General features: G+C 33.2%; 1 protein-coding gene across 2 annotated transcripts in view; it reads left to right on the top strand.

Moving 5' to 3' along the window:
• Positions 1-17158, top strand: part of LOC118743101 (leucine-rich repeat and immunoglobulin-like domain-containing nogo receptor-interacting protein 1) — a 40073-nt gene that overhangs the window by 6493 nt on the left and 16422 nt on the right. The window contains exon 1 of one of the 2 annotated variants that reach the window (XM_036475606.1): positions 1375-1408. The exons of the other annotated variant lie outside the window; for it this stretch is intronic. The gene's annotated coding sequence lies outside the window, so the exon portion shown is untranslated. Of the gene's footprint in view, positions 1-1374; positions 1409-17158 lie in introns of those variants that run through there. 2 annotated transcript variants of the gene reach the window in all.

Consider the following 17158-nt stretch of genomic DNA (forward strand, 5'->3'; position numbering starts at 1 on the left):
ATACTTAAGAGAAATGAAGAGCTTACGATGCCAGAGTTGCGAAGCCTTTGACAGCCGCAGTCTATTCTGTGCCCCCTAAAACCATATGTCAATTCTGTTTCCACCTCTGTGTTGACGATGTCGGCATAAACTATGCAATAAATACTCGCTGAAATAATAAATTTTCCACTAAAACACATTTTATCACGATCGAGTCTTAAGTTGCTAGTGGGTCTTTTTTTTTTTGATCACCAGTTGTGACCACATTTAATGCTTAGAAATGAATTAATGGAAAGACAAAAATTCTCAAACATACATACATACACAGGTACAAACACATAAAAAAGTTTCTTTCACAATATTCATACTTAAATTTAAAGATGTTGTGTATTCGACTTTTAGTTATTATTTCCTTTGTTTTTGGAATGCTATTAATAAACCAAATATAATGCTAGAAAATTGACTTGATAAGTTTTTTAAATTTTAGTGATAAGAGGCATACATTTCTAACAGTTGATATGTACCTAATCTTGAGTAAAATTAGTAGCCATTAAAATAAATACATACGCGTAAAAATATATGTACATAAATAAGCGTATATGTTTGTATTTATGAGTGTTAATGTTAGCATTTTTTTTTTATAAATAGTATATTGTACTTGTATTGATCTGATTAGCGCTATGATACTAAATTCTTATCAATATTAACGGTGCGTCGTACCTTGATTGCCGCTAACAAAGGCAATTTCTGTTCATTATTTTTCATGCAAATCATTTACCTTTGATTACCTTGCGTAATTTAATACATAAATGCCATTTTTCGCAAGAAGCCTTCAAATGTAAGATATTTTATGTAAAACGGAGAAGCTAAATAATTAAAGACTCAGTTACTCTAGACTTAATTTAACTTACGTAAAAAATCGTGAATGATCACTCAACACGTCGACTTAGCCAAAGGCGAAAACATTTTGATTTTGTATTTTCGTTTTCAGCTGAATGTCACTTTGCAGCCACATCAAAAAATTCCTGAACAGAATATATTGCCTTGGCCAATATATTAGGATGCGTTACGTAAATTAAGTCTAGACTAACTGAGCCTTAACAAAAGCTGAACGTAGCTCAAAAGTTATTTCAGAATAGACAAATACAAAACGAATCTGTTTGGGTAACATTCTACACAAAGGTCATAGGTGGGTTAATATTTTCGGTACAACTTATTGCATAAATTTTGTTATATGTATGCCACTCTGACCGCTTTATCGCCGCTGCCTTTTCTGTTTGCAGCTTATTTAAACGCTTCTGTGTCTCTGCTTGGTACGCCCGTAGTAAATATTAAAAGCAACTTAAGTTCTATTTATCTATTATTCTTGTCCTTTTAGCGCCAACAGTGTGATTGGAGATTTTCTGCGATATTCCAGTTGTCTACAGTTGTAAGTAAATTGAAAAAAATCGGTTAAAAGTAAGGTTATTACACAATATATATCGGCCTTTAACCGCCAAAAAGACGTAAGCGACATCTTTTTCGAAATTTAATTTTTCATGCAGAAACACTCCTAGAGCTTAAGTTTAATATATTAAGCTGTCATCCCTAGGATTTTTTAAATGAAAAAAGAATACCCGTACTTTTTGTTAAAAAAAATTGATATTTAGAACTGCCTCAAAGCCCAGGAAGTTTTCCAATGTATTTTTATGTGGGAAAAACTTTTTCGTAGAACCAGTATAAAATTCTCGAAAACCAATATTCTTCGATCGGAAAATTCTGTTTCTCTTAAAGAGATTTCCAATAACAATACCCAATTGTCCATTTAACTATTTTTTAATACTAACTATTTTTTATTGGTTCTCCAAAAACTCGAAAAAAATACCACAGGGGACCCATAAAAAGTCGTTAGTATTATTGGAAGTCTCCTGAAGAGAAAAATAATTTTAAACCATTTTTACGAAAAAGTGTTTTTTAAATATATATATTTTTTAAACAAAAAAGTACGAATATTCGATTTTGAGTTTAAAAAAAACCAATATTTAATATTTTTAACTTTAATTAGTTTTTACTTTTAGAAAAAACCAACATTTTAAATTTTTTGAGGCCACCCTAATGCATATTGTCTCACAAAAGTATTTCGCCTTGATTATTTTTTCATTTTGAGGGAACGATTCCAACAAGTTTCACAAAAATCGGTATACCTTTGAAAATGCTGATACATATTTCTGATGTGTAAGAGACCATGTTCAAACTGTTATTCATAGCAAATTATTTCGTTAATTTTTAATAAAAATATAGCTCATTCTACAACAAAAACCATGTAAATAAAAAAAATTTAATTCGCTATAAAATTGCGTACTCGAATTTTTGTAAAAAATCTGATTAAAATGTTTGTAATTTTGAGGAAAATATGTTGAATTTTCCTTATTTTTTATGTAGATAGTTTTTGTTGTACCATGAGCTATATTTTTATAAAAAATAACGAAAAAATCTAGAATGAAAAATATTTTTAATACCGTAAAAAATTAATGCAAATACTTCTGTGAGTTACTGTAGATAGAAAAATTTAGAAAAGTATTCTAAAGAATCCGAAATCTTTTCTTATCAGCTAGTTCTTATATGTATATGTATATTTGTATGACATATCATTAGGTCACTGGATGACGAATCATTCACATAGACCCTTCTCCCCTGTGTAAGTCAACTAACTATTGAACTAGACTAATCAATAATATACTCAGGTGATACGACATGACGTCACCAAGTCAAACCGCACTACAATCTTTTGGTACAAAGATGTATTTCTAAATAAAAACACATAATAGAAATATCTCAACGTCATGTTAGACACAAAATTACGACACTGCACTAATTGTCGAAAATACTTCTAAAATACTTTTACACTTACAGACGTCTGACACTTGGGCACACTTGCGTAGAGTAGCAGCTATTTTCTAAAAAAAAATAAATAAACTAAAACCAGAAGAATATTTTTGAAGGAAAAAATAAATTAAAAAATTTGTATTAATTATCTATTATTATTAGTGTCATTTTCTCAAGTAGCGTTCAAAATGTATTTGCTGTTGAACTTATTTTTTTTTTAGAGCAAAATTTGTGTTTAAAGGGTAGATAAATTTTTAAAACCTGCTTGAGAATACGGCACGTAAAAACGTATAAATACGAATAAATGTATGACCGCTCCTTTGTCATAGGTGCATTTGTTTGTTTATATTTAATGCTTATTTAAGGTAATCGAATTGGAGCCCCATAGCAGACCTAACTGAAGTGATTAAGAAATTCGAACTTTTTTCGATGTTTTTTTCTAAATTCTTTTTTAAATTCGAAAATATTTTGACATGATTAAAAGAGCACGTCGTTTTCACATTACTTGAGATAATTGTTTTATTTCATATGTTTTTAATATTTTTTCGTTCTATATAATAGATTTCATGACTCAAGGCCAATCGTGCCTCAACTTGTGCTCCAATTCCTTTGCACATACATACATACATACATACGAATTTGTGTGGCCATAATTATTTTCACAAATAAGTCAGAAAGCGAGTATGTACACACAGTTTTAATAAAAATTTATCGCTCACTGATAGCCGCTATTGATTCATGAACGAAATGTATATTCAGAATACGCTTACATATTGGATCCTTAGTTCAATTAAATTCACTTTTTTCAGTTATACTATTTACAACCACAGTTGTAGAGCAAGAAATTCACATAAAAAGAAAATATGTACGTATGTATGTACAAAAGCAAACACATTGTACAAAGATTACATGGAATATTTCTTCAGCACTTGCTAAGTGTTTTCGTCTCAGTCGCTTACGAATTCGTCGCTACTAATTGGCTTTAATTGAAATAAACTACTTTAAATTTTTTTCGATCGGAGTCATAAGTTTACGCTTTTTTTTGTTGGGGACTTGTACATACATATGTATATACATAAATGTATGTATGTAGATTCGGTCATTTCTTATTTTACAATGCAGTGACCGAATATATTTCGTCCAATATCTACGCTATGTTAACTTCGCACCTTCAATAGATATATTTTAGAGATCTGAGGATAAAAAAAAAACGGATTCTATACTTAAGAGAAGTTAGTACCCTCAACAGCTCTGAAGAAAGCATTGATCCAATTGTTCAAGAAATACATTCGTAGATATTTTAGCTTTGTATCTAGAACAAATATAATTCAAAATATTTATAAAAAGTAGGTGATTTGTACTAAACGTGGTAAATCTGGCAAAGGAGCCGATTAGCTCAATCACAATTACCTGCAATATATTCCGAGATCATACCGGAAGTTTTTCATTTACTTTCAAATAGTATGTCGCTTATACTTTTGTTCTAAATGGCTCTATTTTCGCAAAAAAAAAGTAGAAATTGGACGATATGGAGCACTAGAAAAGGTTACTTACCAATGGAAATTTTATCTAACCAGCTGAAATACCTTTGAAAGTTGGAAACCGAAACATGTAAAAAATATTAATACATATTAAATTAATTCCATACCAACAAAATCTTTTGAGGCAAAATTTTGAAAAAGTACCTCTTCAGTAGCATTAAATTGGTGAATTTTAAATCGGGGTCATTTAGGAAAGCTTTCGAATAGCCCACTAAGTCTCTATTTTGTTTAGATTCGAAAGTCTCAGGGCACTCCCAAAAGCTTATTTTGCCATGATTATGGTATCTATGTGATGAATCCAAACGTCTCTATGGGAGCATGGCTCCTCCGTGGCTCCACCAACCAGGAGCTGGAGCTTACCCAGAGTAACGCCGGAACTTACTTATATGGCGTTTTCCCAACAGAGCAGTATATATAATTTTCGGTTTTACCGCCACATTAAATGACCAGTATGCCAATTTCGGGTATATTCCCCTAATTTTTACAATGAAGTCTTTGACAAACATAAATGCCATTGTAAGTTAATTTGAAACCGTTGTGAGATTGACTAACGGTGGAGTCTTTTATCTAGTATCACCCTTAGATATTTCGCTTCTTATGAGAACTCCGTGTCTCTGTTCCTCCGAAATAAGTTTGGTCCGGTTGAGCTTCATTCTTTTGGTGAATGGGACGACGATGGACTTCAGTGGCAAGCTTTTCTAGCTCCCTATTTTCTTCACTATTTTTCTGCAGCCTAGAGCATATGATCTTCTCATGCCTGCCTATAACATAGTCGGCCAGGACATCTGCAGTCATATGCTTTAAGTCCATTGCCTTGTAGAACAAAGCAAAATTTCCACTTTGATATGCCCGCTAACTTTCACATATTGGCTTGGTTTTAAGGTAGGTTTCCCTGGTGTAAAAGTTAATTCGTCTTTCTAAGATTTTGATTACAAATGAGCTGAGACTAATTGGTCCATTCGCGTTTGCGAGATTATCTAATCTTTGCCCCGCTTTGGGTATGGTTGAGGCTAGGCTGGTGTCTGACTTCAAAATAAGAGCAAATGCTGTTAAAATTTGCTTTAAATCGAAGCAGTGTATGGTTTAACTTCATTTTGGCATATTTTGGGAAAACATAAATCCTTCAAGTTACTTTATCTTTTCGTTAGCAAGGGTGCGAAACAATAAATCTCCAGCTACCGGAAACACACACGATCGCCTCCTGCAGCTGTGCATCGCGCATCATGATCTGTGGGCTATCCAAAGCACCTGTTAAATGGACATTAATTACAATGCCAAAATCTATGAATTTGACAAATGTCGACCACTAACTACAAATGCACATAAATCCATTCACAAATATTTACTAAGTGATTAAAATATTTGAAACTAATTCCACAACCACCCACGTTCGCCTAGGAATATACGTACATATGTATGTATCCACATAAATATGTATGCAGAAGTGTGAATGTTTGTGGTTATTTATGTAAACAAAACTTTTCAATATTCATTTGTTTATGGAAAAAGGCAAGGTGCCTGCATTAAAACAGTCATAAATAAACTGCAGTTACAACATTGGGACGCATTAAAATACCATATGATTGAAATCAATTAAAATACCGCAATGTAAAAAGCAAAAACAAAGCAAATTTTCCAATACGAAAGTGAAGCAAAAATTACACAAAGCACACCCGCATGCGGTATATTTACCAGCAGATGGAGATTTATAAACATTTCATATTTGAATGAAATATACCTTTGGGGCTGGCTGGCTATAAGCAAAAAGTACAAAAATTTGGAAATTTGAAAAATTGTGAAAATTTAAGTGGAGGCCAAAATAAAAATAAAATATTGCTGCCAAATGTGCACAAAGCACTTTGATTTGAAAATGGAAATAAAAAATTGTTTCAATCGCGAGCTTATTCGTATTTTACGAACAAAAAAAAACATATGAGAAGTGGGCTTATTAATAATTCCTAGAAGCGCTTTTATGGTAGAGCTACAAAAATATAAATAACAATAATTCATAAAAATCGGTCAGCAGATGGTCACTCCGAGTGTAAAATATCCTGTACAGGGCACAGGCATACAAGTATAGTGTAAATAAACAGAGTGTCGGATATTTGTACATATGTATGTAGTCACCTACATACACGTGGGCCAATCCACGAAGAAAGTTCTGCCAAAGGAAAAAACTAATTTCTTTTTCGAATTTTATGCAAAGCTCTAAATTTTACATTTCCAAAAACTATTATAGTTACAAAAGTGGTTCTCGTGTCGTTCTAACGGTGGTATTTAGGGCTATAAAGAAAATATAAATTGAATAAATCGGAAACAGAAAAATTTACAGAATTATGAATTAAAAAAAACGTAAAAGCAAAAACTTATAAAAGTTTTTGGCTACTTTTTTTATACAGTACCTCCAACTAATCTTAAAAGATTATTTAATATTCAAGGTGTTTGTTTAAAGATATAAAATTTTGAGCTTAAAATTTTTTGTCCAAAATCTCTATAAAGTGATGTTAAACATTTTTTATATAATTTAAATTTAGCTTTCGATATAGAGTTTGCAAAATAATTGTTTTTTCATAGTTCAAAAATTCATATATTTTCAAAAACGCCTCTGTGAAAATTTTAGGATGTATAAAGATCAGTTAGAAGTATTGTTTAAAAAAAAATTAGTCAAAAATTTTCATAAATTTTTCCCTTTACGATGTTTTAAATTTCAAAATTCTGTAATTTTTTTACTCTTTGAATTGTTTAAATGTTTTTTTTTTTTATATATATATAGCTCGAAATATAACTTAAAACGAGACGAGAGTCATTTTGTTATTACAAGCTTTTATTTAACTTGCTCTGTATGTATGTATGTTTGTTTGTTAGAAGCAAATCTTGCAGACCATTTTTGACTAACCCGGGGAGATGACCCGATGACCTAGAGATTTGAAACTTCAAAGTAGGCTCACAACCCGATGACAATGCAATACGAAAGATGAGTAAATCCGATAGGTGGCGGACGAGTCGAGATATTTGAAAAACCCGTATTTATAGTCCGATTTGGTTCATATTTAGAACGACTATTAACTACATGAAAAGGAATAACTCCACTAAAATTTTACCAGTATTCATGGTCCGATTTCGTTCATATTTAGAAGGCGTGCTTTAAAAATATCTCTTTTTACAATAAACTTATTTGTAACTGTAAAAAACAAACTTGCAAAGTCAGGCCGTTGAAATTATTAACTTTCAAAAAAAAATATTTTTTTAATTTTTTTTTTTTCATAGGACTTTGTTATATGATAAAGAAAAAGTTTGGACCAAAATTAATCCAAATCATAAATGGTGGATTCCAACGATTGGTCGATTTGACATGGATTGAACCACATGTATGCATATTTTTGCCTGAAGATCAGTGTTGTGTGGCTGCCCAATACCACCTACATATCTACATAAATAAATACGTATGTACATATTTACAACTCTTTGAGTTCTCTCATATGGCCGTATCTTTGATGTAATAAAACGTTTTATTTGTTTGCTTGGAAACGCATTACGTAGGAACACAATTTTACGATATTTTTGGCCATCTATTTGACTGCGCAGGGCATCCGGAAATATTGCGGCTATTTTGAAAAAAATAAATAAAATAAATTTGGTCCGAGTAAGGCAATAAATTGTACATTCATGCATAGTTGCATACGCACGTACACGTTAAGGTGTCCCAGCTCATAACTTTGCTTTTGAGAAGTTCGATCCGCATACCCACTATAAATTTTTCTTCTGGAGGACAATAACCAATACCAAAGTCGCAGTTTTAGTCAAGAAATTACAGATATTCGTTCTAGAAAAGAGGCTGCACAGGGATTCCTAGGATCAGAAGCTATAATGGAGCTCTATCAGGCGAAATAATTTTATTTGTATGAAGAAGGAGTATAACATTACTGGACAAGTTTGAAATCAATACAATGAAAAAATTAATTAGTACAAACAAAAATTGATTTTGTTGCAAGTAGTTTAAACTGGTTTTTCTACTAGCTTCGTGTAAACCTTGGGCCAATCTGACTGATGACTACTTTTTAACAAATCTGCTGTCAAGTGTTGTTTTAATTTGCGAAGCCCTTACTATGCTCAGACTTCGCTTCCTGAGATCTCCACATCTAGAAGTATTGGCATGAGCTAAATTGCATTCAGCCAGATAACCTCTCTCTCTCGAGGTTCCTTAATGCTAGGTTGATCAAAGAAGACCCCTAACCAACCAGAAGTCTGTTTCAATACAATAGAAAACTCTCTGCCACGGTAACTATGTGAATTGTTTTTTCCTCTAAATCTTATGTTTGATCGATAAGTTAAGTAAAGATTAGCATACCGAGTGACATGAAAAGTTTGCGGTTTGTGCGATACTACTAGAGCTTATTCCCAGTAAATATGTGGTTTTGAATTGGGTTCACTCGGTTGCTACAGAGGCACCGAAGAGAGCATTTATTTGAATTCCTAGCCATATATGCCGTGAAATCATCTCGTTCTTTTAATGAAACCCGATAGCTCATCGAACGATGACCAGAACGTTCACTACATTAAAGGTACCGAAAATAACCGTTAATATCCAGATCTTTATTTTTAGATTAATGCAGACTCGTTATTTTTTCGATAACGAATCTAATTTGTTTAATTTGGAATTTTATTTTTTCGGTCAAATTTAGTCTCTATTTTGTGAGTTTTATTTTTTTCGATCAAAAATAGTCGTTATTTTGGATGTTTGTTTTTTTTCAGATAATATGATTGAAAAAATATCATTAAATAACGGTAAAATTTAATCGGAAAACAGAAATGCAATTTTAACGCTTAAATTATAATTTTAATTATAAAAGTCATAACCGTTATGGTTGGTCCCTTCCTAAATACATCTCGAGCTGTTCGTTGCCGATCTGAGAGCCTTCATCGCAGCCTGCCCTTCTACAATAAATGTGACACCAACTTTGCCGCCATGATATGGAAGTCCGTATGCTTCCCTCAATATAAGTTTAGACATCTATTTATTATCTATCTTCTGAGATAAGAATTTCGCCGTGGCTTGGAACGGCGTTAGATCCCCTATCATTTCAGTGAGTAGCTTCAACGATGTGCTCGCTGTCGTCTTCGAGATCTCCGTGATTTGATAGTCACAGCCTTTCTGTTTAACTCTGTATAAAATAGAGAAACAGGTAGAGCATCAAGCGGGGCGCAAAGTTTGAGTTCCTTTATCATCATCTATTTAAATAATGTAACACGAAGTAATGATCGAATGTACGTTGTGACAATATAATTGTATGCACCTTGAATTTTGCAAACAAAATATAATTCTGAGGCGCCCTAATGTACGTACATGCTAGCTATTTTAAAACTGCGACAAAATAAAAGAAAAGCGAAAACACCATCATAAAAGAGTTGCATGCAACATGTGGCATGTGTAATATTAATTCGCTGCTTTTTGGCCAACATCAAAAATGTGTGGTAGCAAAATTTAAGCAAGCACCAAAAAAATGAAGCCACGTGTATATGTATGTAAATATGTACATATGTATGTATGTATGTAATTTACAACCATGCAAAATGCTTTTACAGAGGTACATGTTTATACATGCTAAATTATCGTTACCTTATTATAGAAAGGCCCTATCTCACATCGTCGCTGAAATACAAAAAGCCGTAACTATGTAAAAATTCAAAATTCACTTTTTGATGGATTATGATACATCGTTTTAAGCAATGAAAAAAATTTTAGTTGGTGGTTTTTTGGATTTCAACGACTATATGAGTTAGGGCCTTTCTATATTAAGGTAACGATATGTATGTATGTAGGTAGGTATGCATATTCTATATCTCCGCCAATTATTTTTAATTACACTGTACGATGAAATAAAAAATTTTCCAAAATAACAAGTTTCGTGCAATGGATTCTGGTAGAGTATACGAAAAATAATATATGCACATGTATCGGCGTTTTGAAAGTATGCGTCTGACATTTTTTTAGGGCGGGCCCTTTCTAACACCGGATTCTGGCAGAGGGGACCAAAAAACTATAAACGTGTATCGGCGTTTTGAAAGTTGAAAGGAGATCGGCGCGGAAACAATATGATGCTTACATGATGAACTTCGACCTTTCTTTACTTTCGAAGCTACGAAGTGGTGACACGAGGGGGATACCTTCCGAAATTCGTGATGGAGGTGCGTACTACCACTCGGCCCGACCCAGAATCCAGCCTTGGTCCGAGAAATATCCTAAATAGCATATTTCTGATACAGGTCGCCTGTGGGCAGTAAATGGCAAGCCTCCGCGCGCAATTCCACCCTGAAAAGGCCTCTCATCAAAAACTATTTAAATTATAAAACTATAGCTCCCTCCGTTTGTGGGACAATACCAAGACGCACATCACAAATTGTAGGAGAAAAGTACAAATCGTCGTTACCCTGCAAACCATTTTTTTTTCAGAGTATTCTGAATTGTAGAGAAAATTTAAAGAATTCGTAAAGATCTCATCCGATTTTTTGGCGAATTTTCAAAAATGAAATAAACTGTGCACACTTCGATTCCTTTACGAAATTTCGGAAGGAAATCGGTAAAACAATGAAAATAATGCTGCTATGTGAAGAATATCTTTCAGAATTTTCCCAGAATTTTCATTATTTTTCGTACAGAAATTTCTTTACGAGTTCGTGTCAACCACTTCATAAAATTTTCTTTGAAGATTCATAAAAAACCGTTACAGAAATGAGATAGTGCTAAAGATTTCGTTAAGATTTGGGGAATCACAGGGTAATTACATTTCACAGCTTACACTACCCACTTTTCAGAATATCTGTTTATTATAATTTTCTCTTCACTCCTGAAATGCCTAACCTCTTAAGCTTGAGGAATAATTTGCACAAAAATTGAAGGAGTGGGCAAATACACAAATACCTACACGTATATTTATATATTTCTTATTTTCAAGCTTAAAAGCGTACATCTTAAAAGACATGAAACACTTAAGCTAACGGAAAATACATATACTTGAAAAATTGGGCAAATCTTGTTTTTAAAAATTTCGCTACTTTTACTGGCCCTCTGCTTGCATGCATATTTGTTCATTAGGGTGGTCCTTAAATGTAGGAAGCAAATTTTCACATCAGATTTCCTAAGCCTCAACCGCTACTTCGATGCTACTATAGTCGAAAATATCACATGTAAATTTTGGTCCCGATTGGAAACAGTTAAGGCGTGTCGCACAGGGCGCAAAGTTCAGATTCCTCTATGGAGACTCAAAAAATTAATTTTTTTTCACCTAATACCGAAAATCGATACTGCTTTAGTCGAAGATATCACATATAAATTTTGGCCCCAATTGGAGTCGGTTAAGGCGTGTCGCACAGAGGTCAAACTTCAGATTGCAATCGGGACCAAAATTTACATGTGATATCTTCGACTTTAGTAGTATAGAATTTGGGTGTTAAATAATAAAATATTTAGAATTTTTTGAGTCTCCATAGAGCCTACTGGCCTTTGACCCCTTTGCGACACGCCTTAACCGACTCCAATCGGGTCCAAAATTTATATGTGATATCTGTGATCGTGGTATTACAGATTGAGAGGGTGAGACTGAAAAATTCGTCCATTCGATATTTTTAAGGCCCACCCTAATGTGCATACATAATTACGAATTTATATTTAGAAAATCATAATTTTCTTAAATTTCCCATCTGTGTTGTATAAATTTTTTTCCGCCCGCATTTGATCGCCAGCCAGGCCAAAAGGGTGCAAAATGATTGGAGCAAAGCGCACTCCTAGAGTTAAAATGTATATGTAAAAGTATATACACATGCACACATCTAAATATGTATATATGTATGTATGTAGTTCATCGATGGATGTGTGAGGTAGGTTGGCGCAGTGCGACAGAAAATATGGAAAATCTTAAATTAGCACTAGGAAAATGCTGTTGTCGTTGTCTAACAACTTGAGTATATTTGTATTTGTAATTTTATGGACGACCACAGGGCAAAGCGCTTGTATCTCTAGTGAAATGGGGTCAATTTGGTAGTGCACTGAAAATTTTGTCTGTCGGAGCAGAGACCATTTCAAATACCAGATATGTCATCCGTAGTGGTAATCAACAAAATATTCTAAACAATTAGCAATTGGCATTTATGGAGAAATTAATGTGACAGCTCATTTTTGAGATATGTGAAAAAATTGCCAATAAATTTTGCTCAATTGAAGTAGTTATAAAATATTACATACATATACACATTAGCGCACACAAGGGGTGGGTTTTGGGGTTCAAACCCCCCCCTAAAGCTAATAACCTCAAATACAATATGTATCTTAAAGCTAAGAATCCAGCTCAAAAGGAAATTATAAGAAATATTATTATAATTTCTGTTGCTTGAAAAAGCGCTTTGCTTTTGCTGTAATATTTCATGAGGGAATAAATATACGAGCTTTTTTTTCTTGAGAGCTGCAAATTGATTTAAGAAATTTTGGTAGAAGAATATTTCTTTTCAATTTCTCGTCCGTCGTTTTATATAAATTTTTCGTTTTTCTTGAGAGTTCAGTTAATTTTTTCGGTATTTGAAATATTAAACAAATTTAGCAATTGTGAAAAATCACCATCTCTATCGAAAACCAGAAATCAAAAAATTAACATAGAAGTGCAAAAATTCATGGAATCAATAAATTTATTTTTACTGACTCTTTTTTAAAATTTTTTATTAGGTACTTTTGAAAGTTGAGCGCATCTTGAGTTTATAGAACTTTTTATTGAACAAGTAGTTTTTAAGGAAAGAACACAACCGACTTCAATTCTCATATTCAAATTTAGGGGTACCGTTAATTTCTTCATGATCCAATCATCGGATCTCTAAAACAAATTACGGGACGAACCTTGAGGTACTATCTTTCTAATAAAAAAAGGTTTATTGAAAACGGTTCACGTGGTCCAAAGTTATATATTCCGGCGAGATGATAACCTCCCTTTTTTTTGAAGTCGGTTAAAAGCGTTTGAGTTCTGTTTATCTGTAAATAAAGCGCAGTTTATGAATTTTAAAACGTTTATTTATTTATTACATACTGTACATAAAACTTGCCAAATGTATTTTAAAGAGGGTATTATCTGAAGCAAATTTTCAGTATTTTCCGGTGATATATCTTCAGAAATATAAAACCCCCCCTAAAATATATTCCTGGGTGCGCTCCTGCATATACATATGTATATATGATGTGTAGTAATTGATTAGCTTTATGTTAGCTTGTTATTTACATAGGTACATATTAGGGTGATTCGGAAAAAAAATTCCTCGGAACTGCACAAAAGTTTCGTTTGGACGCCAAAATAAGTCTCAGAAAATATGAGCCCTTAATATTTATATTAAGAATTTGCGCATCGCACTTTTCGATTTCCCATAAGAATAACATAGAAAAAAATTGTTTTTTGTTTGCTCCTGATTTTTATATTTACAAACATATATCGTCGATGTTTTTGCAAAACCGCCCATCGCCCAATTGCAAAACCGCCTATATTACATCACTCAAATTTTACAGGAGAGCAAAAAAAACGGGTTTTTTTTTTAAGGCATTGCTTTGAGAAGCGGTACTTTCTCTAGCAATTATTTTACACAAATCTGTTGTTTTAATAACGATTTTACCATTTTCATGCATAAATTTCGTTCAGAGTTACCAAATATCATTTTTTCCCCCAACGGCGATGTAGGCGGTTTCGCAAAAACATCGGCGATATGTTTCATAACTAAGCTGATAAGTTGAAGATTAATCAGACTTTTGTCATCTACACATTCATACCTGCATTCTATTGAAATTTAACTATTCGCTATTAGCAAAACTTAGTCACTTAGTAAGAATTTTTAATTGTGTACCTTCGTAGGAGCTTGTAAATTTTATCAAGAGCCAAATATTTATTTTGCTGAATGCTGTTGTTTTGCTTTAATTGCACGTCTTTTATACATACATAATGTATGTACATACATACATATGTACAATAGGGTGCATCACCGAAAACAGTCACAATATTTCGGAAAAATATTAAGACTTACGTGAGCTAGACCGATATGAAAATACTTCCTAAAATCTCATTATTTTGATTCCGTCGATAAAATTAAAAAAAAAAAAAAATTTGCAACTTCCCCCCACGAGAACTATCACTTTTCATTCTCAATTTCCCCTTGCTTTGGTCTGCACGAGTGCGATTTGAAAAAAAAGTGATGATAATTGCTTTATTTTTGCATGATGTTTTAAATAATTCATTTCCGTCATACGCAATATAGCAAAATGTCGGTGGCACCTTTTCTTTTGTAATTATCTTACCATTGTTGTGATTTATCTACAATAAGCACCTTTCTTGAAGAAAAATAACTACTTATGTACATACATAAATGTTTCTTTATTTGTGGGTTATAAGAACTCGAGATAAAATATATGCATGTACATACATACAAACATACATGCTTTTTTAAATACATGTACATACATACATACATACATACATATGTATGTACATTTGCACATTTAATCACGAATGAGTAAACATTTTATGTATATACATATATAAATACATAGTAATTGTATGTAGATATATACTTATGCATGTACATATAGTATACTAAATAAGTGCGATAAATTTTTCATATCAAGTAAGAATGGAAAAATAAATTTCATTCTATTTATTAAACAGAGCTGTTTATATGAGTAAGCACATCACGTCCTTTGTGCGAATATGAAATTTATCATTCTTTTATAAATAACTTATCCAACCGTAATGTCCAAGAAAGTATATGGGTTATTGATAGCTGATTTTGACAAACTACAGGTACTTGCGCTACACAGCTGCCTCCCCGTCCACTCCAGCAAGAGCCGTAGAACAAGACCAGTTCCTCTTCTTCGCTAGGTAGTATAAGATCACCCCTGTGGCTCTTCTTTCGATCGGAGGTTTCCGCCTAGAGCTCTTTGACCGGGTCAAGTACTTAGGCTTGGCATTGGATAGGAAGCTATCGGAGGCTACACTAGCTAAGCGACTTGAGCCCATGCAATGGACTGCCATAATCGACATTAGTGGGGCACTAACACTAACACAGCACGAACTGTTATCAGGCACGAAAACAATGGTAAATAGGCTCGATAATTGGGAACTCTAGAGTTTTGGTGGCTTTGATTTCTCGGCCTTAAACTTTCCATCTATGGGGTTTTGAACTTAATCTGACGTCTTGTCTCAGAAACTGTATTTGTTATAGGCCATAGACTTCCAAATTAATACAGCGAATGCTAGGCTGATATGTATGAAATTGATACGGTGACGAAGCTGGTAAGAAAGTTCGAGCTAGGTAGCTAAAAAACGTGCCTTCGTTGTGGAAAATCAGGCTGCTATTAATACCCTGTGGTTGGTAATGACTAATTCTATATGCGTTCAGTAATGACGAAGATGTCTAAAAAATGCATGACGGCAGACTTATACATATGTAGTAATTTTTATTGGGTACTGGAAGACAGAGACATTCCGGGAAAATCAAAATCAGACTGATTTCCACATATATAAGTTCACTCTGATTACTGCTCGATGAACGAGGAACACGAAGTTTGCTAAGGGTCTCAACTTTTGGCTATGTGTTCGTCAGGTTCTGAGTCACGCATAAATGATTTTTGTAGTAGTTGTAGAGATGAGAAAGAGATATAATCTATCTAGCACATCCTATGCGAGTGCCCCGCACTCCCATAGAAAACGCCATTACAGAGATTGCTAGTATTCGCAAAAAAACCGGGACATCACAGTAGGCTTTCACGGCTTTCAAACACTTAAACCAGGCCTGTGGTCTTCTATAAACAACACGAAAAATTGCTTTCAAAAATCAAACTCAATTGTGAGTGTGACTTAAGTAATTTTGAAGAAAAACTAAGAATGAAACTTTCGGTTTTCGGATATTTTTTCTCATTTTACTATTTCGAATTCCCTCTCGGCCACCTTCAGAAGAGACCAAAATCGTTCTATAGTCAGTGCAACACCCTTATTAAAAAAGAGTTGTACTTTATAGCAGTTGTCGCCAAACTTCTTATGTATATTTCTGCTATGAAAAAGCTTCTCGTAAAATCCATGTGACTTTCGGTGGCGAAGCTATTTAAGACCAGCATTATTTATTAGTATAGTACTTGTATTTTTTATCGAATAAATATGTACAGTACAAAAGCGATATGGTCTTGTTTTAGATTTTTTTTTTTAAGAACAAAGTGCAAATAAAAGTGTGATAACAACTAGAACTGCGAGTACAACATTGACGAACTTGGCATACATATGTATGTATGTACATGTGGCATAACATAATCACTTGTGAATTTTCCATTGATTCCTAGCCGGGTGATTTTATTTGGTTATCCACCACAACTAATCGTGGTTTCCGAGTTGAGTTTCTTTGTTTCAAAATACATCATTATCTTGATATCTGATAGTCCAAGGATGTGCAAATTAATTTCTATTTGTATCATTCTAAGAGTGCATCATAGTGCCTACGCTTCAGATTCATCCAACCATGCTCCGGTTTTCGCCAATTCATCAGCTCTCTCAGGAAGACAAGAGAGATGACCATTTACTGAAATGAAGTGGCTACTTTTGCAACTTTATTTATATATGTATGTATGTACACATGTAAAATTGATTCAAGATTTGCATGTAAAAAATTACTGGGTAAACGTGTAAGTACATTAAGCATACGCGTTTTTATAATTAAATATAGGAGGATGAGGAGTATTTAATGAAAAACCAGCAAAAATAATG

Source organism: Rhagoletis pomonella, unplaced genomic scaffold (genome assembly GCF_013731165.1).
Source record: "Rhagoletis pomonella isolate Grant_MI unplaced genomic scaffold, Rhpom_1.0 Rhpom_scaffold_00007, whole genome shotgun sequence".
In the NCBI taxonomy this organism is placed as follows: domain Eukaryota; kingdom Metazoa; phylum Arthropoda; class Insecta; order Diptera; family Tephritidae; genus Rhagoletis; species Rhagoletis pomonella.